Raw genomic sequence first — 27392 nt, 5'->3', positions numbered from 1 at the left:
CCACAACGTGATCCTGCCACCACCATGTTTGACAGTGGGGATAGTGTGTTCAGGGTGATGTGCAGTATTAGTTTTCCACCACATATAGCATTTTGCTTTTATGCCAAAACATTCAAATTTGGTCTTATCTGACCAGAGCACCTTCTTCCACATGATTACTGCATCCCCCACATGGCTTCTGCAAACTGCAAATGGGGCTTCTTATGGCTTTCTTTCAACAATCACTTTCTTCTTGCCACTCTTCCATAGAGGCCAGATTTTTACAGTGCATGGCTAATGTCCTGTGGACAGATTTTCCCACCTGAGCTGTTGATCTCTGCTGCTCCTTAAGCGTTACCATGGGCTTCTTGGCTGCTTAATGCTCTCCTTGCCCGGCCTGTCAGTTTAGGTGGATGGCCATGTCTTGGTAGGTTTGCTGTTGTGCCATATTCTTTCCATTTTCAGATGATGGATCGAACAGTGCTCCGTGGGATGTTCAAAGCTTGGCATATTTTTTTTATAACCTAACCCTGCTTTAAACTTCTCCACAACTTTATTCCTGACCTGTCTGGTGTGTTTCTTGGCCTTCATGATGCTGTTTGTTCATTAGGTTCTCTAACAAACCTCAGTGGGTTTCACAGAACAGCTGTATTTAGATTAAATTACACACAGGTGGACTCTATTGACTAATTAGGTGACTTCTGAAGGCAATTAGTTCGGCTAGATTTTAGTTAGGGGTATCAGAGTAAAAGGGCTGAATATAAATGCACGCCATACTTTTCAGATATTTATTTGTAAAAAATGTTAAAAACCATTTATCCTTTTCCACTTCACAATTATGTGCTACTTTGTTTTGGTCCATCACATAAAATCCCAATAAAATACATTTATGTTTTTTGCTTGTAATATCACAAAATTTGAAAAATGTCAAGGGGTATGAATACTTTTTCAAGGCACTGTAGTATGGAGTTTGAGTTGATGGTATTATAATGGTACTGCATCCACAGATGTAGAAGAATATTTAAAGGTAAGTAATATGATTTTTAAAGGTAACCAAATCTAGAACACAAATATATTTATTTTTTTCAAAAAAAGATGGTTACAAAAGGCCATATACAATAAAAGTTTTTCAAAGATTGAAAATTTCTATAATATGTGAACTAGAGCTGCACAATTATAATAAAAATCGTGTTTCTACCCTCCTCACGATCTTAAAACAACATTTCCCGATTCTATGTAACAAGTGCAGAATTCTTTGCTCACTTCTGACAGCTGACAAAAAAAATCCAGGGCAGCCTGCCAAGTTTATCTCAACATCAGCGAGATAACTATAAACAAAGTAGCATTTCATTCTTAGATCAAAGGAATGAACTTCGGTCTGTAAATGAGGGCAGTTTAACCACTTAAAGACTAAACCTTTTTATTTCACTTGTTGTTTCTTACAAGTTAAAATCAGTATTTTTTGCTAGAAAATGAGTTAGAACACCCAATATATATATATATATATATTTTAGCAGAGACCCTAGAGAATAACATGTCAGTCGTTGCAATATTTTATACAATACCATATTTGTGCAGCATTCTTTCAAATGCACTTTTTAAAAAAATAAAAATACACTTTAATGAATAAAATAAATAAACAGTAAAGTTAGACTAATTTTTTTGTACAATGTGAAAGATAATGTTATGTAACGAGAAACGTGAAAGAATCATGATCTTTATTCTAAGCAGCGTTAAGCATTATTCTAAGCAAAAAATTGTGATTCTCATTTTAGCCAGAATTGTGCAGCTCTAATGTGAACCTTCATATACATTACACTGTAAGCCACTGACAATCTCATGTATGTGTAAATAGCTTACATAAGAGTATATTTTCATGTTAAGATGCTGAATGTACAGTGGAATGGGAGTGGCTCAGCAGCTTTCTCAGATACAATAGGAATATAGGACAACTGAACCACCAAAGCTCCTGTGAAACTTGTAGACCTTTTTTTTTGCAAATATAATTGATATGGATGCGTAGAAGGCCCCTTTAACATTCAACACAATGTAACACTTCATTCATAGCATTGACTAAAACCAGATTCCCCAAAATAAAGATGCAAAATGCAAAGAGGGGTGTCCAGAGGGCGTTGTCCATCTCCAGGACATTAAAACCGTCTCAATGATCCAGGTTCTCAGCAAGGGGGGGTGGGCAGTAACATTGCTAGGTGGGGGCAGGGGGTGCGGGTGACACCTGCCAGAGGGGTGACACTCATGGATTGCAGCACCGCTAACGCCGCCCGCTGCCTTGATGATCTGCGCCTCACTCTGTGTCAGTGGAGCAGACGAAAGCCGCAGGCGCCTCCTCCTCTCTGTTTACATCCAATGAGGAGGAGGAGCCAGACAGACACTCACTGCTGTGTGTATACATCCACGGCTGTGCTGCACTGAGGGAGGGGGGTCTGTACTTAGTGGGGGGTCTGTACTGAGGGGGGACTATAGTTGGTGGAGGGGGGTGACACCAATGTTTTCCGCACAAGATGACACCAACTCTAGTGACACCACTGGGGGGTGGGGAAATCTAAATGGTCACATCTATTGTGCTTGGAACCTGGACCATTAATACCTTTTTCATTCCCTGAGGCAGGCAATACCCATGATCTTGAATCACTTTGCTTGTGTTACTTATAAGACAAAAAAGATATGTATAGATCGGCATTACTGTGCAATGTTGTTGTGCCACATCCTATATAAAACCTATAAGAAGAAAAACCCCTGGTGGAGGACTTTGGAGGCATGTACAACAGTGGAATATATAGAAACAAGTTTATTCAAAAGATTGATAAAAATATCATACAAATTGTTTATGAACAAACATGCCAATGTACAGGGTACAGTTTAGTTGATGAACTTATCACCTATCCAGGATACAATTAGCTGCAGAGCTTGTAACCCTATGCGTTTCGGAGCTCTTGTGGTCTCCTTCATCAGGGGTAGACAAAAAACATAGAGCGTAATTCTAGTGAAGAATGCAAATGACAGGACATTAGAACCGAAATAGAATTAACAAACAATATAGACTTATTTGGCATTGTACTTACATATCAAGGTAGATATTTGTGTGAATGTAGCATGTTATTTATTAAAAACAACTAAGCTGAGCAGAAAACGTAAGTGGTTTCCCAGTGTCCGGGGCTCCCATATACAAATGTTATTCCATGAGATTCGAACGTGGATAAAAAGTTGGAAAAAGATGGAGGTGTCCGGAAGATCTCCCTCCCCCAACCCCCGACAAAACGGGGGTACCGCTGGGTGAGACCAGGAGAAACACTGAGGCGAAAGGTCCTAAGAAAGAAAAATGGGAAAAAGGTTGGAAAAATAAAGTCAATAGAAAAAGCGTTATGCGATGGGATAAAAAAAAAGGAAAAGGGATTTTTTTTTGGTAAAGTAAGCTAAATCAAATTAACATATAACTACCTGTAGCAGTAACACTGGTGGGATGAGTATATATATATATATATATATATAGGAACTCAGAACCCACAACGTAAAATAGTCACTGTAGAAAGTATTAATGTAAAATAATCACTGTGAAGGGTATTGATGAAAAAAAAAAAGGGGGGGGAGGGAAAAGAAGTCCCACAGCTGACACAAAGAGGGGGAGAAATACAAGTAGGGGGATGCTCTGCTGCATACATGCAAACCCAGAGCACCACTGGGTCCCCAAAGGTGCAGGGAGGCAGTCAGGAAAACCCCCAAGAATTTACCTTAAAATAGACACAGAGAGCAGAGCCTAAACTGTACCCTGTACATTGGCATGTTTGTTCATACACTATTTTTATGATATGTTTTTTTTATCAATCTTTTGAATAAATAAAATAGTTTCTATATATTCCACTGTTGTACGTGCCTCCAAAGTCCACTTATAAGACAACGCACACTATAGATCAACCTTTTTCAACCAGGATGCCTTCGAGTTCCTTCAGCGGTGCCCTGTCAAATTGCTAAAAAATGCCCAGAAATAATATATAAGTCAGCAGGTGGATCAAGCCTGCCTTATAGTTATAAAAAGCCACAGGTTTTCATTGTGCACCATTACAACCTTTCAGTTGCCAGCATCCTAACAACCAATGATGTTATCAGTTAATAAGGAGGATGTCAGGCTCCTTCACAGCATTCTTGTTTGCTAATCTCCTGCCCCTCTCCATCAGCATTGGGATCACATTGGCTGAGTGAGGAAGAGAAACTTATAGAAAAGATTACTAGTCAGTACCAGTTTGCAAAGGGGCATTTTCTTTAGAAGAATAAATAATTTATAATGTGTGGTGTCCTGTGTGGATGTTGCTTTGTTATGTAAAACAATTATGCTGCACACACACGATCAAAATTTCGGCCAGCAAAAGACCGATGAGATCTTTTCATTGGAAAAATTGACCGTGTGTATGCTCCATCGGAATTTAGCTGGCCGAATTCCCGCCAGCAAAAATTTGAGAGCATGTTCTCAATTTTTCCAATGGAAAAACTTTCTTCCGATCGTATGTATGTAATTCACGCATGCTCAGATTCAACTACAAGATGGAAACTATTGGCTACTGGGTATTGAACTTCCTTTTTCTAGTCCCGTCATACGTGTTGTACATCACCGTGTTCTTGATGGTCGGAATTTGGTGTGACCGTGTGTATGCAAGACAGCTTGAGCGAAATCCCGTCGGAATTCCGTCGGGAAAAACATCAGAGCTTTTTCCGACCAAAATTCCGATCGTGTGTACATGACATTAGATTCATTTTTTCACTTTACAGTGGGGTGCCTCGAGATTGTGCAGAATTTTAAAGAATTTTCTACACTACTATAGAAAATACGTTTCTCAAATGGGTTAGTCAGACTTTTTTGGGTTTTCTAAAGAGCATAAAAAGTTAGCATTACAGAAAATGAAATTTGTAGAAAATCACAGGTATGTTTTGAAATCAAATGTTGCAAACTATTTTTTCCAGATTTCTTATTCACCAAAACATTGATCCTAAAAACTTTAAATGATGATAAAAGGACACCAAGAGGACTTCCCCTGCAAGGATTATTAATTAATTGGAAATATTTTACACCTCATGATTATAAAGCTTAAAAAAATTCTCATGGAACTAGAACAGGAGGTGCTCCTTCGGTAACAAAGGTTAACCACTTCAGCCCGGACCATTTTGCTGGCCAAAGACCAGACCACTTTTTGCGATTTGGCACTGTGTCGCTTTAACTGACAATTGCGTGGTCATGCGACGTGGCTCCCAAACAAAATTGATGTCCTTTTTTCCCACAAATATAGCTTTCTTTTGGTGGTATTTGATCACCCCTGCGGTTTTTATTTTTTGCGCTATAAACAAAAATAGAGAGACAGTTTTGAAAAAAAACGCATTATTTTTTACTTTTTGTTATAATAAATATTCCCCAAAAATATATATAAAAAACATGTTTTTCCCTCAGTTTAGGCCGATACATATTCTTCTACAAATTTTTGGTAAAAAAAATAGCAATAAGCGATTATTGATTGGTTTGCGCTAAAGTTATAGCATTTACAAAATAGGGGATAGTTTTATGGCATTTTTATTAATAATTTTTTTTTACTAGTAATGGCGGCGATCAGCAATTTTTATTGTGACTGCGACATTATGGCGGACACATCGGACATTTTTGACACATTTTTGGGACCATTGTCATTTATACAGCAATCACTGCTATACAAATGCAGTGATTCCTGTGTAAATGACATTGGCAGTGAAGGGGTTAACCAGTGGGTGGCAGTGTAGGGGTTAAGTGTTCCTAGGGGTGTGTTACTAACTGTTGGGGGCTGGGCTTTCATTTAGTGAACACTGATCTCTGCTCCAATTACATGGAGCAGAGATCAGCATCATTTGTTGCTAGGCAGAACGGGGAGATTGTGTTTACAACGGCATCTCTCCGTTCAGCCACCCCGTGGGACGATCGCGGGTATGCCTGCGGCGATCGCCATGGGACCCGCAACCGGACTCACGGGGGTCCTGACCAGCACGCGAGCGCGCCGCCGGCAGCAAGCTCGCGATGGCAGGGCAGCATTAAAGATTGGATGTACCTGTACGCCAATATGCCGGCCCGTGCCATTCTGCCGACGTACATCGGCGTGCGCTGCTCGGGAACTGGTTAAAGTGCTATTATGCTCAAAAACTAAATTGTAACATATTGCAGCCTACCAATCCTTAAATGTGGTTGCATTACTTTTCATATTTTAGGGTTTTTTTTTCTTCCATATTTTTCACCTAGTGATCCTGCTAATACCACATGTCCTGTCCTAGAAAAGGTTGACCATTGTAAGCACTACTGTCAGTGGTAAATGGTTTGTCTCAACCCTCTGACCCTTTTTGGTCTGTTATAGGAAGTTGAAAAATAACAGACTTACTAGCTGAATCTCCAGGTGAAAATGAAGGGGGGGAAAAAGCCTAAAAAAAATTAAAATGAATGCAGCCACAATATCAAAGAATTGGTAACCTGCGATATAATGCATTTTTCATTTTAACCACTTGCCTACCGCTGCATGTACATTTAAGTCGGCAGAATGGCACTCAATGTCTGCGGGGATACCCACGATTGCCTCAAGGAGCTGAAGAATGGGGAGATGCTAATGTAAACATGCATCTCCCCATTCTGCCTAGTGACACTGTCACTGATCATAGTTCCCTGTAATCGGGAGCTATGATCAGTGATGTCACACACAGCCCCTCCCCCTAACAGTTAGAATCACTCCCCAGGACACGCTTAACCCCTTCCTAACCAGCTAGTGGTTAACCCCTTCACTGCCAGTGTCATTTTTACAGTAATCAGTGCAATTTTATAGCACTGATTGCTGTAAAAATGACAATGGTCCCAAAAATGTGTCAAAATTGTCTGACGTGTCCGCTATAATGTCGCAGTCCTGATAAAAATCGCGGATCGCCTCCATTACTACTAATAAAATCCCATAAAACAAACCCTTATTTTGTAGACACTAACTTTTGCACAACCCAATCAAATGCTTATTGTGATTTTCTTTTTACCAAAAATATGTAGAAGAATACGTATCGGCCTAAACTGAGGAAAAAAATAGTTTTTTATATATATATATATATATATATATATATATATATATATATTTTTGGAGATATTTATTATAGCAAAAAGTAAAAAATAATGCGTTTTTTTCAAAATTGACGCTTTTTTTTGTTTATAGCGCAAAAAATAAAAGCCGCATAGGTGATCAAATACCACCAGAAGAAAGCTCTATTTGTGAGAAAAAAAGGACGTAACTTTTGTCTGGGAACCACGTCGCACGACCGCGCAATTGTCAGTTAAAGCGATGCAGTGACGAATCGCAAAATGTGCTCTGGTCTTTGGCCAGCAAAATGGTCCGGGGCTTAAGTGGTTAAATGTGCTTTAAAGTGGATGTAAACCTGATTCATGAAATTTGAGCTGGGCACATATATCTGCAGTGTTTTGTTATCTCTCTTTAAAAGCACTATGTCCCATAGCTTTCTCCTGCCCCATTCTTCTGTTATCAGCCCGATAACAAAAAAAAGTACAATATTCAGCACTAACACACCTATAATGCCGCGTACACACGAGCGGACTGTATGGCGTGCTTAGTCCGTCATACAATCCGACGGACAGTCCGTCATACTTTCGACTGAACGGACTTGACCACACACGGATACCCAAACAGTCCGTCGAAAGCTTGCGCGATGATGTGTACAGCACGTACGACGGGACTAGAAATAGGAAGTCCAATACACAGCAAAGCACCCTTCCGCCGTGTAAATCCTTTCTGGGCATGCGCCATTCTTAGTCCGTCGAACTAGCCTACTGACGAGCGGATTGTCCGCTGAAACCAAAGTACAACGGACAGAATTTTGAAAAATCCGAAATACTTAGTACGCCAGACTGCACGCTGAAAAAGTCAGCTGAAGCCCACACACGAGCGGACTGTCCGCTGAAATGTGTTTCGACGGACTAAGTACGCCATACAGTCCGCCCGTGTGTACGCGGCATTAGAAAGATATGTATAACTGCCAGCAGACACTCAAGGTAAATTCAATCCATCCTTCAGATAATCATAAAAGTAAACAGTGCTGTGCAATACATTAAATAATCCGAAATAGTGCAAGTGGAAAGGTAAACACAATATGAGTTGATAGATCTGTTATTTCCGTGATCCCTCCACCACATGTATAGATGGCCTCTCACCTACAGCCTTCAACCTGAAACAGGTCACTAAGCAATAAATATATGGCTGAGCACACAAATCCTCTTTTCAAACAGCATCCAGAGCCAACTCCATCAAAAGTGTGGTATCATATGTGAAAATGAAGGATACGATCTAATGCTCTCTGCATTGCAGTTTTAATAATGAAAATTCAATAGAATAACACTTACAAATCTTGCACTCAGATCCAAGTGCCGGCATAAAAGTGAAGGCCCGTTTTTACAACCAATGTAATGGCCGCAGGTGACGTCATGCATAACACCTGACCCCCGTACGCGTTACGTCCGTGGGCGGACGGCCTCGTGCTGAAGAATATGGACATTTAATGTATTGTGCAGCACTGTTTACTTTTATGATCAGCCTGATAACCCCTGACAAGTTCTCTGTCACATATGATAAAAGCAGCATGAGTTTTGTGTTGGGGAGGATGCTATAAATAGATTAGCACAGAGCTGAACGGCTCAAGGGACAGATCTGAAAGCCTCTATGGATGAGGAGGTGTGTGCCTTTCCTCCAATTAGCTGTCTTGGTTGTATGTCCAGGCTTCACTGCAGTGGTGAACAGGAAAAGAAAATCAAAATTGATCTGAACTTTCTAACCACTATATAAAGCTGAAGACAGCAGATATACATGTAAAACTTATGTAAGGATATTTGTTTCATCTCTGTGTATCATCTGAGGCTGATCACTTCACTGGGTATATGTGAGGGTTTACAACCACTTTAAATACAGTGGGGCAAAAAAGTATTTAGTTAGCCACCAATTGTGTAAGTTCCCCCACTTAAAAAGATGAGAGAGGCCTGTAATTGTCATCATAGTGAAATCTCAACTATGAGAGACAAAATGTGGAAACAAATCCAGACAATTACATTGTCTGATTTTTGAAAGAATTTATTTGCAAATTATGGTGAAAAATAAGTATTTGGTCACCTACAACCAAGCAAGATTTCTGGCTCTCATAGACCTGTATCTTCTTCTTTAAAGCGGAGGTCCACCCTAAAATGGACCTCCGCTCATCGGAATCCCCCCCCCCCCTCCGGCGCCACAATTGGCACCTTTCAGGGGGGAGGGGGGTGCAGTTACCTGGATAATCCAGGTAACTGCACCCACTTCCCGGGATAGCTGTCTGCGGAAAGGGGCGCAGATTACGCCCCTTTCCGCAACTGCCCGCCCCTTTGCGCAAGTGCCCCGCTGCCTGCTGGGAAACACACAGTTCCCAGAGGCAGCGGGGACCGTCTGGATTGCGCCGCGCGGCTCGCGCATGCGCAGTAGGGAACCGGGAAATGAAGCCGAAAGGCTCCATTTCCTGATTCCCATACCCAAGATGGCGGCGGCAGGACCCGACAGACGACCTAGCGATCGGCTTCGGGTGCCGACATCGCGGGCACGCTGGACAGGTAAGTGTCACTATTTTAAAAGTCAGCAGCTGCAGTATTTGTAGCTGCTGGCTTTTCTCTGTGGACTCCCGCTTTAAGAGTCTCCTCTGTCCTTCACGCATTATCTGTATTAATAGCACCTGTTTGAACTTGTTATCAGTATAAAAGTCACCTGTCCACAACCTCAAACAGTCACACTCCAAACTCCACTATGGTGAAGACCAAAAAGCTGTCGAAGCACACCAGAAACAAAATTGTAGACCTGTACCAGGCTGGGAAGACTGAATCTGCAATAGGCAAGCAGCTTGGTGTGAAGAAATCAACTGTAGAAGCAAAAATTAGAAAAAATTTGAAAATGGAGGACATACAAGACCACTGATAATCTCCCTCGATCTGGGGCTCCACAAAAGATCTCACCCCGTGGGGTCAAAATGATCACAAGAATGGTGAGCAAACATCCCAGAACCACACGGGGGGACCTAGTGAATGACCTGCAGAAAGCTGGAACCAACGTAACAAAGGCTACCATCAGGAACACACTACGCCACCGGGGACTCAGATCCTGCAGTGCCAGACGTGTCCCCTGCTTAAGCCAGTACATGTCCAGGCCCATCTGAGGTTTGCTAGAGAGCATTTGGATGATCCAGAAGAGGACTGGGAGAATGTCATCTGTTTAGTAGAAACACAACTCCTTGTGTTTGGAAGAGAGAGAATGCAACCAAAGAACACCATACTTACTGTGAAGTATGGGGGTGGCAACATCATGCTTTGGGGCTGTTTCTCTGCAAAGGGACGACTGATCCGTGTACATGAAATGAGTGGGGCCATGTATCGTGAGATTTTGAGTGCAAACCTCCTCCCATCAGCAAGGGCATTGAAGATGAAACATGGCTGGGTCTTTCAGTATCACAATGATCCCAAACACACCACCCGGGCAATGAAGCAGTGGCTTCGAAAGAAGCATTTCAAGGTCCTGGAGTGGCCTAGCCAGTCTCCAGATCTTAACCCCATAGAAAACCTTTGGAGGGAGTTTAAGGTCTGTGTTGCCCAGCGACAGCCCCAAAACATCACTGCTCTAGAGGAGATCTGCATGGAGGAGTGGGCCAACATACCAGCCACAGTGTGTGACAACCTTGTGAAGACTTACAGAAAACGTTTGATCTCTGTCATTGCCAAGAAAGGATATATAACAGAGTACTGAGATGAACTTTTGATATTGACCAAATACTTATGTTCCACCATAATTTGCAAATAAATTCTTTACAAATCAGACAATGTGATTGTCTGGATTTGTTTCCACATTTTGTCTCTCATAGTTGAGGTATACCTATGATGGCAATTACAGGCCTCTCATCTTTTTAATTGGGAGAACTTGCCCAATTGGTGGCTGACTAAATACTTTTTTTTGCCCCACTGTGTACTATTGAAAGTGTTTTGTTATATCTGTTCTATAAGTGCAAAAAATGCTGGTTGATATTGTCAGAATTCTAGTGTTATCCAATGAATGTGAACTGTGCAGAATTATCTTCTCTGTGGACTACAGCAGTGGTCCCCAACCTTTTTGGCACCGGGGACCGGCTGTGTGGCTGAAAATTGTGCCAAGGACCGGGGGTTGGGGGTCACGATTTTTCACGGGCAATGGCTGGTGTTAGTGATTCAATCATCACGGCACCATGCTTGATATGGTGTCGGGGTGATCGAAGCACATTATTTCTATTATTACACTGCAGTAATAAATGAAATAATTCAACTCGCCATACTGTAGAATCAGTGGGAGCCCTGAGTGTGTCACTTACCACTGTCGCCTGCTGCTAGATGTGCCTAGTCACTTGCCACGCTGCCTGTCACCAGAAGCGTTATGTCATTTGCCACGCTGCCTGTCACCAGAAGTGTTATGTCACTTGACACGCTGCCTGACAACCAGAAGCGTTATGTCACTTGCCACGCTGCCTGTCACCAGAAGCGTTATGTCACTTGCCACATCACCTGCCACACTGCCTGCCACAAGATGTGGATTGCCAACTTCCACATTGCCTGTCACCAGATGCGGAGTGAGTGGAGCGCCCCTTGTGGTATGTCAGGCAGACAGCTGAGGGGGTGAACTACAAGTCCCAGCACACCTCACCTGTACTCCCACACACAGCTCACCTGTCACTGATGACGTCACATCTGTGGGAACGCCCCTCTGGATGTTGCAGGGTGTCTTTCTCCTCATGCTGCAACTGGTCTCATTAGGCAGAGGGAGGGAGGGTCCGGGACTCTTTCAGCTCTCAGTCTCTGGCTCCACCCTTCTGCCATCCCTGATTAGCTGTCTGGGGGGCAGGCAATTTGCGCCGCTGAACAAGGAATCCTGTTTTCACACACCGAGGAGCCAGGGGAGAGCGGCAATGCGGGGCAGGCAGTATGAGATGATGTCATCTCTCTGCTCCCCGCTGCACCTTCGACAGACTGGCTTTGAGGGCAGAAGAGCGGTGATGCAGAGGGGGCGGAGAGAGATGACCCCTGGACTACAGAACACTTATGTACCGTATACATTACCAATGGCTGGAAAATAGATGGTTTAACATAAATGCCACTTTATTTTAATTATCTGTGGTCTATTTCATGTATTGTATCTCTTTGACAAACGAATGCCTGGGCGCATCTGCAGCACAAAGTCGGCTGGGATATTTGAGATATACTGTATCCTTCACAATTCTTGGTGAGTGAACCAAATATTCCAGCAGGACCCTTGCTGGTGAGAAATCAATAATTTGTTTAGCCTATCTGTAACTGAAATATCAGTTTTACTTGGATTATACCTTTTATACAAAACAGATATACAATATGTTATAAAAGGGATGGTATGCATTATGAAAGACCCTATACCTGCACATAAAATAAGAATTTTAACATGTAATTATACTGGGCTCCATATTTTTTATTTTTTTTAGCTGCCATTTGGACAGGAGATGTAAAATCAATTGCATATAAAGACCAATATTTGTTTGAAATTAGTCAGCTGTTTTTTGCAAAATCCTCTTTACTATACCAACTTTATTTTAATTCTGTTCAGTTCTGAGAAGTTCTTTATCCTCTTAACATTCATGTGTGGTGGTTAATAAAACGTACCTCAACTTTTCATTTTAGTGGCCATTTATAAAATGTTTATATTTGGAATTTTAACATGATATCTTTTTTTCAGTTTACAATAAATATTCATATAATTAAAAAAACTCGGTACTTTGGAATTTAGAACAGAGGAGGAAAATATTTACCATGGGAACACCCAAATTCACTGCATGCTATGTTTTCATGCATGGCTTGGAATTCTGTAACATTTTTCAAACTACTGTGCTTCAATGTTAGCTGACTTTTTGACATAAGAGGAGAAAAGTGATTGCTTAAGTGTTGTTTATCAACGCTCGACTTGACAGCAAAATGAAATGAGAAGGTGTGACTCTAATTTGCACCTTTTTCTCATCTGCCCAAAGGATCTGCCTCCCCTTGCCAACACTTTAGAACAATGACAAGGGTATGCTTTTTGAATGTGCTGCGAACAGATGTGGCAGTCACACATACTGTGCTCTTATGCACACAGTATGTGGTTCTGACTCAAAGCATCACACTTTCAAAATTGTAGGGATCCAGGTAGTGATGAAAGCTATAGATTTTAATTAATAATCACCACCTTTGTTGTTATTGCTCTGCTAGTTTTGCTTGGGAACTTAAAAATACACTGAACATCTAAGCATGTTGACTTGCTCAGGATTGCTGAAAACCCAGGTGTGAAAAGTTGTCTTCTGCTTTGGTATATATTCTTATGTCTAATTTTGGTAATGAGCCACTCATTAGTATGCCAGTCTGCTTTTGCATTCTGCATAGCCCATCACGACATTGGAATGAGGGAGGAATCTGTGTGATCTAGCTAATTTCCTCCTTCTAAAAATAAAGTGCTTGTAGACAATTACTGGCTCCTTTACATGACAGACTAGTCACTCAGTTTCTTAGTTCCAATCCAAAAGGTAACATGAAGGATACCTTACACTACTTTTACTGTTGCATTCAAGTGCATCAACTTATAAAACACCTAAACCATGAACTGTAGAGCTGTAAGCACAATGCAAAACATTAATATCCTTTGCCATTAGATCAATGAAAATTATAAACCAGCATAGTAAATCCAAAAAAAAAATTTATTTAGTTACTCCCAAAATTTGTTTTTATTTATTTTGTTTAGTTAAAAAATGCATTTGTCCGAAAATCCGAAATAATTAAGGTCGAATCTGTCATTGAAGGCTTATGGTGTCTGTCGTTCCAAGAAGATTCGACAGGGCAGCTAAACTGTACAACGCCGCAATCGTACATTTCCGCTCAAATGTTCCGCCTACAAGCTATAGTAGAATTCTAATTTTGTATGACACTAGTAATAATTATATATTAAATATTACTACTAGTCAACCAACATTAGAATTCTTATATAGCCTATAGGCAGAGCGTTTGACCATAAATGTCTGTTTGCGGCGACTGCTTCGTCGAATCTTCATGTCAAATCTTTTTTTCTCTATGTCGAATAATCTTGGGTTAGGTTAGAGTTAGGTTAGGCACATTCAACCTTTTTTGCTATTGTCTCTATAATGTCAAATGTTTTCTCTCTATGTAAAATAATCTTGAACTAATAGAGCTAAGGTTAGATGGACACAGATTGCTATTGTCAGTGTCATGTTGAATCTCCTATCTATATTGAACTGTTTCAACGAAAATAAAGCATTTGTTTATGTCTGTGATTTCGGTTTTTGGATCCTGCAAGAAAATATCCGAAAATCGGACGAAAATGCATTCGGATGAAAACGAATGCACATGTCTAATAGTAAATAGATCATTCCTTTTCCTGTAACACTGAGAGGAATTGATTGGTTCCTGTGCTCAAGATCAGTGGTAAATGGAATTGGCTAAAAAAAATAGTTTTATTTATTTTGCACAGCAATGACATTTCTGATACTCATTTGCCCTTTAAAGAAGGATGTCTCTTTGGTGAGGCACTTGACAAGTTCTCTAAGGATGTCACAGGAGAAAAGGTACTTCTAGCACAATGAATGGGTCCAAATCCCCATCTGCAAGGGCTTCTACCTATTCCAAACAAAGAGCACCCAATTGCTCTCATCATACTTCATCTTTAAAGGTAGATTTCAACCCACCCTTTCAATACAGGACTTGGAACACAAGGTCCACCATGTCTGAGACAAAGACTTCTCCACAAGGGACGCCCTCATGCTTAAGAGTAGAAGGACCTCTGTTCCAGTTTGCATGACTCTGGTTTAGAGACATTCTAGACCTATGGATTCTATCAGTGGTTTCAAAAGGGTACAAAAGTGAGTTTCAAACGCTACCCCACGTCATTTTCTTATCTCAAACCAGCCAAAATATGCCAAAGGAGAGTCAGATTTACAAACTGCTCTGAACCATCAAGGAGTAGTCATAGAGAACCGGTTCACAGCATTCTATTGGCACTTTTACTTTGTACTAACACCCATGGGTGGTATTCATTCTATTCTGGCTCTAAAATCCCTAAGCCAAGTACCTGCATGTTCCAATGTTTTGCATGGAATCATCAAGGTCAGTAATTGCCTTTCTGAGACAAGGGGAATAACTTGAAACAGTAAACATTCAAGATTCCCACCTGCACATTCCTATTATTCAAATCATCAGTGCTTTCTGCGCTTAGCAGTAGGAGACAAACATATTCAATTTGTCATACTGCCATTTGGGTTATCCTCATATCCTCAGAGTATTTACAAAGGTGCACCCCTACTCACCCTCCTAAGAATGTAGAGCTTTCAACTTATAGGATACCTAGATAATCTTCTTCTGAAGGATTCATCCCCATCAAAACTACACTATATTGTCAAAAGTATTGGGACAACTGTCTTTACACGAAAATGAACTTTAATGGCATCCCAGTCTTAGTCCATAGGGTTCAATATTGAGTTGGCCCACCCTTTGCAGCTATAACAGCTTTAACTCTTCTGGGATGGCTGTCCACGAGGTTTAGGAATGTGTCTATGGGAATGTCTGACCATTTTCCAGAAGGGTATTTGTGAGGTCAGGCACTGATTTGGGCATGAAGGCCTGGCTCACAGTCTCTGCTATAATTCATCCCAAAGGTGTTCTATCGGGTTGAGGTCAGGACTCAACTTGATGGGCAGTCCAGTCAAATTTCTCCACCCCAAACGCACGCAGCCATGTCTCTATGGACCTTGCTTTGTGCACTGGTGCGCAGTCATGTTGGAACAGGAAGGGGCCATCCCCAAACTGTTCACACAAAGTTGGGAGCAAGAAATTGTCCAAGTTGTTTTGGTATGCTGACACCTTAGGAGTTCCCTTCACTGGAACTAAGGGGCCAAGCATGCCCCTGAAAAACAACCCCACACCATAATCCCCCATCCACCAAATGATTTTGACCAGTGCACAAATCAAGGTCCATAAAGACATGGATGAGTGAGTTTGGGGTGGAGAAACTTGACTGGCCTGCACAGAGTCCTGGCCTCAACTTGATAGAATGCCTTTGGGATGAATTAGAGCAGACACTGTTTTCCGGGCTTTCTCATCCAACACCAGTGCCTGACCTCACAAATGCGCTTTTAGAAAAAGGGTCAAACGTGCCAATAGACACACTCCTAAACCTTGTGGACAGAATTCCCAGAAGAGCTGATGTTGCTTGAAACGTGCTTGGAGCTTAATACCAAAAGAAATCGACCTCTGAGATTCTCAATGAGAGTCCCGGGACCTATGGTAGCTTTATTCATTTATTTTTTTCACTCAGTTATACTCAAAGCCTCTTCAGGACAGACAGATCCCGGTTCTCGCTCTGTCACGAGTGATCACGGGGTCATCGTCGCCAGGCTCTTGCATCGGCTCCGGGCACATGCTGCGGGCGCCAGCCCCTAGCGGCCAAAAGAAAAAGCGACGTAAGGTAGCGTTGATTTGCCCAGCCGAGCCAACCTGCCACAATAAAACTGTGGCGGCTGGTCGGCAAGGGGCTAATAAAACATGCTCTCTTTACTATAGGCTAATAAATGTGTAACAATGAAAGGAAAAAAAATGTTTAATCTGTTTTTTTCCAAGTTTTTCCAATAGTGCCACGATTCTGGCAGTTACACAATAATAGATGTGTAGCGCTACTCCCATAGGGACCACTGAATATGATAGGTAACAAGCAGGCCCGGACTGGCCATAGGGCACACCGGGCATTTGCCCGGTGGGCCGCAGACCGCCGGGCCGCATGTCATCTCGGCACTGTGAAGCTGGTCCTGCAACAAGCTCCGCGGCCGGCTCCACGGCAGCTCCGCGGCCGGCTCCGTGGCCGACTCCGCGGAGACGGCCGCAATTATTTCTGCCAGAGTCCCGGGCTGGGCTGGGCTGTGGGCTGGGCTGCTCCTTGTGCCAGCGCCGCTCACCACAGCCATCTCCACGGCCATCCGGCCAGCCTTTTACCTTAGGAGGAAGTGAAGAGGTCATGTGACCGAAGGGGGAGGAGTTGGAGGAGACCTCATCTGCCTAGTGTCGTAAAAGGACCTGCAACTGCTAGAAAGGTAAGGGACACTATTGCCCGCCTGTATATATGTATATTTTTTAATGCATCTTTGCTGATAATGTGTTTTTTTTTTTTTTTTTAATCATGCCTGCCAATGTCTTTTTTTTTTTTTTTTTTCAATGCCTGCCAATGTCTTTTTTTTTTTTTTATCATGCCTGTGCCAATGTGTTTTTTTTTTTCATGCCTGCCAATGTATTTTTTTTTGTTTTTTTTATCATGCCTGCCAATGTGTTTTTTCTATCTTGGCTGATAGTGTTTTTTTTTTTTTTCATGCCTGGCAATGCTTTAAACCGATCTTAATAAAAAATAAAAGTGGTCAGTGTCTCTTAGAGATCCGTATCACACTGGTCATCTCCTTTATTAGACCCGCAGTCTCTGGTCATCTCCTGTATTAGATCCGCAGTCTCTGGTCATCTCCTGTATTAGATCTGCAGTCTCTGGTCATCTCCTGTATTAGATCCGCAGTCTCTGGTCATCTCCTGTATTAGATCCGCAGTCTCTGGTCATCTCCTGTATTAGATCTGCAGTCTCTGGTCATCTCCTGTATTCGATCTGCAGTCTCTGGTCATCTCCTGTATTAGATCCGCAGTCTCTGGTCATCTCCTGTATTAGATCCATAGTCTCTGGTCATCTCCTGCATTAGATCCATAGTCTCTGGTCATCTCCTGCATTAAATCCGCAGTCTCTGGTCATCTTCTGTATTAGATCCGTAGTCTCTGGTCATCTCCTGTATTAGATCCGCAGTCTCTGGTCATCTCCTGTATTAGATCCGCAGTCTCTGGTCATCTCCTGTATTAGATCCGCAGTCTCTGGTCATCTCCTGTATTAGATCCGCAGTCTCTGGTCATCTCCTGTATTAAATCCGCAGTCTCTGGTCATCTCCTGTATTAGATCCGTAGTCTCTGGTCATCTCCCTTATTAGATCCGCAGTCTCTGGTCATCTCCTGTATTAGATCAGCAGTCTCTGGTCATCTCCTGTATTAGATCTGCAGTCTCTGGTCATCTCCTGTATTAGATCTGCAGTCTCTGGTCATCTCCTGTATTAGATCCGCAGTCTCTGGTCATCTCCTGTATTAGATCCATAGTCTCTGGTCATCTCCTGTATTAGATCCGCAGTCTCTGGTCATCTCCTGTATTAGATCCATAGTCTCTGGTCATCTCCTGTATTAAATCCGCAGTCTCTGGTCATCTCCTGTATTAGATCCGCAGTCTCTGGTCATCTCCTGTATTAGATCCGCAGTCTCTGGTCATCTCCTGTATTAGATCCGCAGTCTCTGGTCATCTCCTGTATTAGATCCGCAGTCTCTGGTCATCTCCTGTATTAAATCCGCAGTCTCTGGTCATCTCCTGTATTAGATCAGCAGTCTCTGGTCATCTCCTGTATTAGATCCGCAGTCTCTGGTCATCTCCTGTATTAAATCCGCAGTCTCTGGTCATCTCCTGTATTAAATCCGCAGTCTCTGGTCATCTCCTGTATTAAATCCACAGTCTCTGGTCATCTCCTGTATTAAATCCGCAGTCTTTGGTCATCTCCTGTATTAGATCCGTAGTCTCTGGTCATCTCCTGTATTAAATCCGCAGTCTCTGGTCATCTCCTGTATTAAATCCGCAGTCTCTGGTCATCTCCTGTATTAAATCCGCAGTCTCTGGTCATCTCCTGTATTAGATCCGTAGTCTCTGGTCATCTCCTGTATTAGATCCGCAGTCTCTGGTCATCTCCTGTATTAGATCCGCAGTCTCTGGTCATCTCCTGTAATAGATCTGCAGTCTGTGGTCATCTCTTGTATTAGATTCGCAGTCTCTGGTCATCTCCTGTAATAGATCCGCAGTCTCTGTTCATCTCTTGTATTAGATTTCCAGTCTGTGGTAATCTCTTGTATTAGATTCGCAGTCTCTGATCATCTCCTGTAATAGATCCGCAGTCTCTGGTCATCTCTTGTATTAGATTTGCAGTCTGTGGTCATCTCCTGTATTAGATCCGCAGTCTGTGGTCATCTCCTGTAATAGATCTGCAGTCTCTGGTCATCTCCTGTATTAGATCTGCAGTCTCTGGTCATCTCTTGTATATGATGACTGTGAAGGGGGAGGAGCCAAAGCAGACACCTGCTGCTGAGTCCTGGCAGAACACTGGATAACAGAAAACGTGAGTTCCGCGCCGTGCTCTGCGCTCACCCCCTTATAACCTGGATAGGAGGAGTGGTGGGGGCGGCTGCATATAGAACAATCATTCTCTCCCCCACCCCTCCTCCTTTCCTGCTTATTACTGCTGCCCCCCCCCCCCCGGGCTCTCTACACCACCCATACTCTTTGCCTTCTCGTGCTCTCTGCCCCCCCTCAGTGCAATCCACCTCAACCATGCCCGCTGCATCCCCCAGTGCGATCGACCTCCCCCATGCCCTCTGCTACACCCCCCCAGTGCAATCCACCTCACCCATGCCCTCTGCCACCCCCCTAGTGCGCTCCACAACCCCCATGCCCTCTTCCACCACCCCAGTGTGCTCCACCTCCCCCATGCTCTCTGCCACCCCCCAGTGCAATCCACCTCACCCATGCCCTCTGCCACCCCCCCGTGCAATCCACCTCACCCATGCTCTCTGCCACCCCCCCAGTGTGCTCCACCTCCCCATGCCCTCTGCCACCCACCCAGTGCAATCCACCTCCGCCATGCTCTCTGCCACCCCCCCTGTGCAATCCACCTCAACCATGCCCTCGGCCACCCCCCCAGTGCAATCCACCTCCCCCATGCCCTCTGCCAACCCCCCAGTGCACTCCACCTCCCCATGCTCTCTGCCAGCCCCCCAGTGCGCTCCACCTCCCCATGCTCTCCACCGCCCCCTCCCTATGTTCTCCACCACCCTCCCTGTGCTCTCCACCTACCCAATGCTCTCTGCCACCCTCCCTGTGCACGCCACATCCCCCCATGCTCTCCACTAGTGATGGACGAACGTTTCGCCCGGCGGTCGTTTCGCGGCGAATTTCCGACTTTCGCCGTCCGCGGGTTCGAACGCCTTTTTCCGTCGTTCGCCCCGGCGGACTTACGTGTTTAATGTATACAAGAACTTTAACCTTTCGTGACACGTTTATCATGTGTTACAGGACAACCAATTGAGACATGACAGCTCATGGACACTTGGACATTCCCCCTAACCTATAAATACACCCGATCCGGTGGCCATTTTACATTCTTTCTTCTGTCACTGTAGGGAAAGGATCCTGTGTGGAGTAGGGACAGAGAAAACGCTAGCTATTTGGTACACAAAAGTTCTTTTCAGGACTGGTATAGGTGTTAGGTCAGCAGCCTGAGTTTCTTTTGTCAGTTTAGATAAAGGGACAGAGCGCTGTATGCTGCTATTTTAGGGACAGCTCAGCCAGATTAGTCTTTCTTCATCATCATCATCATCATCATCATTAGCTGTTACTATCAGGTCCACAAAAGAGCTATTCCAGCTAATCGTTCCAGCCTACTCTTTTTTGCCAATTTGTATAGGGACAGGCAGGAAGCAGTGTGTCAGGCAGTGAGGATAATTTTAAAGACTTGCTGTTACTATTAGTTCCACAAAGGTTCTTTTCAGGACTGGTATCAGTGGTACGGTAATAGGCTTGTACACGTATAATATTCTTTCTTCCAAATATAGAAAGAATATTATACTTGACTGCTGCCCTTCTGCTGCAGTCTGCTAATCATTCACAACTCACTTGTTCCACAAAGCTCTTTATCAGGACTGGTAACTTGGTCTGTCTAGGGTGCTACGGTACATAGGCTTGGGTGCGGTACAGTCTGCTGTTCTGTAAGGACCGCTATCGGTCCACAATACATAGGGTTGCCGTGCACTACTGCTGACCGCTGCCCTATACTGCAGCAGTCCTTCAGCGGTATAGGGACTGACGCACAGTCTGCTAAACACTAATACACAACCTGCTTGGTCCACAAAAGTTCTTATAAGGACTGGTAACTTGGTATAGGGTGCTACGGTACATAGGCCTGAGTGCGTTACAGTCTGCTGTTCTGTAAGGACCGCTATCGGTCCACAATACATAGGGTTGACGTGCACTACTGCTGACCGCTGCCCTATACTGCAGCAGTCCTTCAGCGGTATAGGGACTGACGCACAGTCTGCTAAACACTAACACACAACCTGCTTGGTCCACAAAAGTTTTTATAAGGACTGGTAACTTGGTATAGGGTGCTACGGTACATAGGCCTGAGTGCAGTACAGTCTGCTGTTCTGTAAGGACTGCTATCGGTCCACAATACATAGGGTTGCCGTGCACTACTGCTGACCGCTGCCCTATACTGCAGCAGTCCTTCAGCGGTATAGGGACTGACGCACAGTCTGCTAAACACTAATACACAACCTGCTTGGTCCACAAAAGTTCTTATAAGGACTGGTAACTTGGTATAGGGTGCTACGGTACATAGGCCTGAGTGCAGTACAGTCTGCTGTTCTGTAAGGACCGCTATCGGTCCACAATACATAGGGTTGCCGTGCACTACTGCTGACCGCTGCCCTATACTGCAGCAGTCCTTCATTGGTATAGGGACTGACGTACAGTCTGCTAATCACTAACACACAACCTGCTTGGTCCACAAAAGTTCTTATAAGGACTGGTAACTTGGTATAGGGTGCTACGGTACATAGGCCTGAGTGCGTTACAGTCTGCTGTTCTGTAAGGACCGCTATCGGTCCACAATACATAGGGTTGCCGTGCACTACTGCTGACCGCTGCCCTATACTGCAGCAGTCCTTCAGCGGTATAGGGACTGACGCACAGTCTGCTAAACACTAACACACAACCTGCTTGGTCCACAAAAGTTTTTATAAGGACTGGTAACTTGGTATAGGGTGCTACGGTACATAGGCCTGAGTGCAGTACAGTCTGCTGTTCTGTAAGGACCGCTATCGGTCCACAATACATAGGGTTGCCGTGCACTACTGCTGACCGCTGCCCTATACTGCAGCAGTCCTTCATTGGTATAGGGACTGACGTACAGTCTGCTAATCACTAACACACAACCTGCTTGGTCCACAAAAGTTCTTATAAGGACTGGTAACTTGGTATAGGGTGCTACGGTACATAGGCCTGAGTGCGTTACAGTCTGCTGTTCTGTAAGGACCGCTATCGGTCCACAATACATAGGGTTGCCGTGCACTACTGCTGACCGCTGCCCTATACTGCAGCAGTCCTTCAGCGGTATAGGGACTGACGCACAGTCTGCTAAACACTAACACACAACCTGCTTGGTCCACAAAAGTTTTTATAAGGACTGGTAACTTGGTATAGGGTGCTACGGTACATAGGCCTGAGTGCAGTACAGTCTGCTGTTCTGTAAGGACCGCTATCGGTCCACAATACATAGGGTTGACGTGCACTACTGCTGACCGCTGCCCTATACTGCAGCAGTCCTTCAGCGGTATAGGGACTAAGAGTTTTGTCACAGGGTGATTTAAAAAATGACAGGCAGAGGAAGAGGCAGGCCCTTCTGCAGGGGTGGTAGGGGTAGGGCAGGAGCAACAGCCTTGAGCCAAAGTGGGAAGTTGCAGAAGGTGCGTTCAATTACTTTAAAGGACGCACCAGACTTGGTTGAGTGGCTCACTCAGCCTTATTCTTCTGCACCCTCCTCATCCTCTCGATCTGCACCCTCTTCTTCACTCTCTGCTATGTGCACCCCCAAAGACACTACCACCAACAACACCACCACCACCACATACCTTCCGCTTGAGTGCAAATGGGGGCCTTCATGCTCCAGTGTTTTAATAGGGACCCCCGTATAAAAAGCATGAGGGTCAAGGACCAGTACTGGGTGGCAACGTACTTAGATCCCCGGTACAAACACAAAATGGCGGAAATGTTACCGCCGTCGCAGAGGGCTGTCAGAATGCAGCACTTCCAGGCCTTGCTTCGAGAAATGCTGCATTCTGCTTTTGCGTGCGCTGGCAGAGGAGCAATTCCCACTCCCAGAGAAGGATTTGCGGGTACCAATCCAACAGCGCCTGCAAGAAGAGGCCGGTTTGAAGATGTGTTGGTGACTTCGGATATGAGGTCATTCTTTCAGCCGACCCATCGACAGGTGTCATCCGGATCCAGCATCAGGGAACGCCTAGACCGTCAGGTGTCCGACTACATTGGGTTAACGGCCGATGTGGACGCTCTGAGGAGTGATGAACCCCTAGACTACTGGGTGGGCAGGCTTGACCTCTGGCCAGAGCTTGCCCAATTTGCAATCGAACTGTTGGCTTGCCCCTCATCCAGTGTCCTGTCCGAAAGGACGTTCAGCGCAGCAGGGGGGATTGTGACCGATAAGCGTACTCGCCTAGCTCACGACAGTGTTAACTACCTCACATTTCTAAAAATGAATGAGGCATGGATCTCGGAGGAATTCAACACATGTGATCAGTAGACCATGTATATGTCTATAAACAATTTTTGGAATCAAGCACACAGACCTTCTTAATTCATTTGGCTCACTTCCCTGACCCAAAAAAGCACACCGTACTATATGCCCCTACCCTCCTCTTTGAAGAGGTTGAGCGGTGTCATATTTCTACTGGGGCTGCTTATTATGAGGGGTTCCCACCATCCCTGTGCTGTGCTGACTTCCTCCTGGGTGTTCTTATTATGAGGGGCTCCCACCATCCCTGTGCTGTGCTGACTTCCTCCTGGGGGTTCTTATTATGAGGGGATCACACCATCCCTGTGCTGTGCTGACTTCCTCCTGGGGCTGCTTACGGTGCTGCTGTCAGCGCTGTATGTCACGGAGCTGCTGTCAGCGCTGTATGTCACGGAGCTGCTGTCAGCGCTGTATGTCACGGAGCTGCTGTCAGCGCTGTATGTCACGGAGCTGCTGTCAGCGCTGTATGTCACGGAGCTGCTGTCAGCGCTGTATGTCACGGAGCTGCTGTCAGCGCTGTATGTCACGGAGCTGCTGTCAGCGCTGTATGTCACGGAGCTGCTGTCAGCGCTGTATGTCACGGAGCTGCTGTCAGCGCTGTATGTCACGGTGCTGCTGTCAGCGCTGTATGTCACGGAGCTGCTGTCAGCGCTGTATGTCACGGAGCTGCTGTCAGCGCTGTATGTCACGGAGCTGCTGTCAGCGCTGTATGTCACGGAGCTGCTGTCAGCGCTGTATGTCACGGAGCTGCTGTCAGCGCTGTATGTCACGGAGCTGCTGTCAGCGCTGTATGTCACGGTGCTGCTGTCAGCGCTGTATGTCACGGAGCTGCTGTCAGCGCTGTATGTCACGGAGCTGCTGTCAGTGCTGTATGTCACGGAGCTGCTGTCAGCGCTGTATGTCACGGTGCTGCTGTCAGCGCTGTATGTCACGGAGCTGCTGTCAGCGCTGTATGTCACGGAGCTGCTGTCAGTGCTGTATGTCACGGAGCTGCTGTCAGCGCTGTATGTCACGGAGCTGCTGTCAGCGCTGTATGTCACGGAGCTGCTGTCAGCGCTGTATGTCACGGTGCTGCTGTCAGCGCTGTATGTCACGGAGCTGCTGTCAGCGCTGTATGTCACGGAGCTGCTGTCAGCGCTGTATGTCACGGAGCTGCTGTCAGCGCTGTATGTCACGGAGCTGCTGTCAGCGCTGTATGTCACGGAGCTGCTGTCAGCGCTGTATGTCACGGTGCTGATGTCAGTGCTCTGTATTACGGTGCTGCTGTCAGTGCTCTGTATCTCCTGCACCCTCTTGTTTGCCTACCCTGGTCCCTGACCTTCCCTCTCCTCCATTGCCTTCATTAGCTCCATAGTCCTGAATTGTCAGAACAATTTCCCAAATAAAAAAAAAATGCTTGTAGTTATCGATCCCAAATTCACCTCATACATGTATTATGCTATTGTCCAGGTGGTGGGACTACGTGCTACCCCCTAATAATTACCCCGTGGCCGCAAATTCGACCTAAAGGTTTGCGAAATTCGCCTCCCATTGAAGTCAATGGAGCCCGCGGCGAACGGTCGTTTTCGCGAACGTTTGTGTCCGTTCGCGTTTCGCGTTCGCGAAACGTCCCGTCGGAAGTTCGTCCATCACTACTCTCCACCACCCTCCCTGTGCCCTCCATCTCCCCCTATGCTCTTTGCTGCCTCCCTGCGCTCTCCACCTCCCCCCATGCTCTCCGTCGCACTCCCTGCACTCTCCACCTCCCCCCATGCTCTCCACCGCCCCCCCCTGTGCTCTCCACCACCCTTGCTGTGCTCTCCACCTCCCCCCATCCTCTCCGCTGCCCCCTGTCCTCTCCACCTCCCCCCATGCTCTCCGCTGCCCCTTGTGCTCTTCTCTTCCTCCCTGTGCTCTTGCCCCACCCCATGTTCTCAAGATTCTTCCCTGTGCTCTCCATACCCCCATGCTCTTTCCTGGTCCCACCTCACCCCCCCCCCCCCCACACCTTTGCTGGGTTCCCCCCTCCCCTCTCTCAGGGGATTTGTCAGAGTGGAGAGTGGGGAAGGGGCCGGTTACCATGTCATGGACTGCTCAATCCAAAATGCCCGGGCCTATTTTTTGTCCCAGTCCAGGCCTGGTAACAAGGCAAGCATAACATTTATTAACAATGGTAATATAATTTGGCATACAAAGTGATTAAAGTAGGAACTGGGCATAAGATGACATTTTGCTTCCAGATAAGCATATACTGTAGCAAGGCCACCTCAAATGCAGCAGTGAGCAGTAGTAAACTTTAAGGTACTGAGTGCTGGAACTATACATCCAGAGTGCATTTATGGCAACAATGCTAGTCCGAGACCAACTGGGTATGCACTGTCCTAAAGAAAAGGAGTATGGTTTGGAATAAGTATGGTATAGCATGCAATATGGGTGCGGTATGGATTAGGTAAACATTGTGTTCTGTTCTAGTCCCTGCTAGCAGTTTCAGCAATAATCTCAGTAGTCCCTGGGATTCTGTGGTGATCTCTCACTGTAGAAGGTGGGCCCCTCAGTCTCTTCCCGAAAGCCTATGATAATCAGTGGTGGGAAGCAGAGGGTTAGTGGATGTTGCACTCTCCCTGTGGTGGTGGTGTTGTGATATGGGTGGTGCTGCCGCGCCCCGCAGGTGTCATCACTCCGTCTGTCCTGGATCTCTGCTGGTGTGGTCTCTCGCTCACAGGTTAATATTCAGACACAGGTGCTCTTTCTAACTTCCTTGGTGCCAAAAGGAAGAACTTTCCCAAGCAGTTTAATAAAAAATTATTTTTTCCACTCTTCCTACTACACAGTGCCTTTTGGGATCTGTATTGTAAGAAGTTAAATACACCTTGACTTAATGTGCTTAGGAACAAATGTTGTGTTGTGCAAATTAGCAATGAGAAAAAAATATATATAAGTAATATGTAAACAACCCTATAGTAAATGTATGGTAATGATTCCTTCAATTTAAATCATAAATACTGTAAACATTAAACTAGCACCATAGTAAACACATAATGTTCAATAAAGTGACTGTGCTGTGCTTGCAATATTCCATTAACATCTGTGAAAAAAATGACATGTGCTATGATGCAGTGTAAATGTCAATAAAGTGACATGCTAAAAAACAAAAAATGAGGTCATATTTCAATAGCAAATGGATTCACAAATAGTGTAATGTATTGGTGTTTTTTTCTCCACCTCACTCACCAAAAAAAGGGGTAAACTAGCATTCACGGCACTATGTGACTGTATACCTTATCCAGATACAGAACTTCCTCGATTCCTCCAATGGGTTCCTGTCCCTCCAGACTCCTCACATGGAAGGTGATAAAATTGAGCTGATGAGCCTGTGAGGTCTGCACAGCTACAGTCAGGACCTGGGCCAACACCAGCACTGCCTTTCCCCCACCAGGAGACTGACCCTTTATCATGTTTTTTTTCATAGCGTGGAACAAATTCCTTTTTGTCTAAGGAGCCTGTTCGTCCCATTATATGGCTGCTGTCTCCAACTATAACTCCCGGGATTCTAGACGCTTTGTATAAAAGTCTATGGGCTTGCTTGACTTTAGCTCTCCTCCTGATGGCTTTTGGAGAATGGTGCAGCATAACATCAGTATCACATTAAAAGGCCATGGGTTTGATTTACTAAAGGCAAATCGTCTGTGCACTATATTCTGAGAAGAACATAAAAGGAAAATAAAAAAAAATGCATTTTTGCTTGTATGTGATTGGATGATAGAAATCAGCACACCTCTCTCTAATTTCAGAGTTTCCCCTTAGATCTAGAGCAACTGAACTTGCAAGTGCACGGACTTTTTGCCTTTAGTAAA

The sequence above is a fragment of the Lithobates pipiens genome, unplaced genomic scaffold (assembly GCF_037356315.1).
Source record: "Lithobates pipiens isolate NorthernLeopardFrog02 unplaced genomic scaffold, aLitPip1_a1.2 Scaffold_13, whole genome shotgun sequence".
Taxonomy (NCBI): Eukaryota; Metazoa; Chordata; class Amphibia; order Anura; family Ranidae; genus Lithobates; species Lithobates pipiens.
The sequence above is the reverse complement of the archived record's forward strand: the minus strand, read 5'-3'. Positions refer to the sequence as shown.